Source organism: Atta cephalotes (genome assembly GCF_000143395.1).
Source record: "Atta cephalotes unplaced genomic scaffold scaffold00001, whole genome shotgun sequence".
NCBI lineage: Eukaryota > Metazoa > Arthropoda > Insecta > Hymenoptera > Formicidae > Atta > Atta cephalotes.
Window position 1 is genome coordinate 5184966 of NW_012130065.1, and position 1973 is coordinate 5186938.

Genomic DNA, 1973 nt, shown 5'->3' on the forward strand with positions numbered 1-1973 from the left:
ACACACACACACACACACACACACACACACACACACACACACACACACACACACATATACGTATTCGCATGTATCTTTTCATATGCGTTCCAACCAGACGCTCTTAATTCGAACTCACGCTTCGGCTATTCCGCGTAATAGCGAGCGCCATATTTAGTATTTTCACGTAGTAGGCATAACAACGGAAATTCGCGATAAACGTGTCGGTTTTCTGAGAAACCGGCCCACAGCCATTGTCAAGAATGTCTGCGTGCAGCGTCGCTCAAAATGTTATTAAGACGCTGCAGATAACAGCCCAGGCGCGGATACGTGCCCGTGGAAGTAACAACCAAAACACACGCGAAATCCCTCGCGCATGACGGGACATCGCTCAGACTCGCGTTTGTCGGTTGTCGAAGTGCGCTGGATGGAGAGGCGGAATGACTGAATTCAAGGTGAAGCATTCATTATTCCGGCGCATGCCGTACGGTGCGAACACAATCCAGATATTTATAATATTTCTCCATGTTATTCATTTATTTGAAAGAGGGTTCGCCTGTCGCGGCCGGATTTTGAATTGATAGGCATAAGTGGAGTGATAGGAAACAAATTGGTATATTGTTGGATTTCAGTTGATTCGAGTTGATTGGGAAAACATTCTATTTCCGCGTGATATCGAAATAATTTTTAACAGATTTCGATTAATGTCATCTGATTTTATATTGTGGAGGCATAATATAATTATTTCTAGCTTAAAAATCTTGAATACTTAATTTCAAACTGCTACACAAATATTAATTTTTATGTTTGTTAATAAAACAATTGTGTATAGTAGTTAGAGCATTATTTTATATGTGTCATCACTGACATTATGATTTTCGTTTTAAGTTGACTCTATATCTTACACGTGTAAATATTTCTTAAGTCTTAATAACATTTTATTAAGACTTGAAAATAAAATTTAAATACAAGGAAAGAAATTATGTCACATCAAGTCAGAGTTCCTACATATGTATGTAAAGACAAAGCATCGATCTTTATCGAAAGATATTTATGATATACATATTACAACATCGTAAATAGTTTTTGTTTGAAGATAAATAATTATTTACTCAACCTAAAAGACGTTTGTCTAATCTTTTGTCAATTAACTCTCCGCTTGTAAATGAAATCTACACAGATCGGTCAGTATCCTATTATACAAGTCACTACGATATCGTAGCATAAATCTTTGCAATAGCTTGAGAACCGAAACTGGTCTCATCGCTGCCATTCACTCAAACTATGATTCTCCCACGACGACGATACGAAATAGTAACCTGAAAAAAAGGGAACGTCATGCAAGAATACTTTTCCTCACGCCGTTTTCTACGAAGGTTATTTTTAAACCTACGAACGTTTCGCTATTCCCTCGACATGCTATTGCCTCGCGGGCCCTTCATCCTTCAACGTGGCCCGTGTGGACCCTCGTGAATCGCAAAACACGTGATGGGAGGAGGAAAGGGAGACGCAAGGAAAAGAGAGAATCAGGGTATTCAAGCTGAGCGGTTGCTCGGTTAGGAAGGTTAGGGGAGCAGGAGAAAGAAGAAGGAAGGGCAGGAGGATCGACGTGGAAGCACGTTGGAGGAAACGAGGGAGAAGGCGACTGGGAGACGCTAGACGGGGGACCAAGGGAAACAGGAGGGGCAGCGCAAAACCGCGTTGCCGCAGGTTCGGGTTCGGCAAGTCGGCTTTCGTTGGCAATCGCGCTCGTTCGGCGCGTGAAGGTCGGGATCAATGGCCGTAGGACCCTCCTGGTATACGGGAGGGGCGATGGAGATCAGGGATGGCGGGCGCGGGAAGGGCCCATCGCACTCCGTCGCCGCGCTGGGGCCTGGTGGGGCAATCGCCGCTGTCGGAGTCTCAAGTTGGGTACCAAAAGAGGAGAAATTGAGTTGGCGCACCGATGCCCCTCGCGCTTCGTCTTCTTTCTCGTTCTCTCTCTCTCTCTCTCT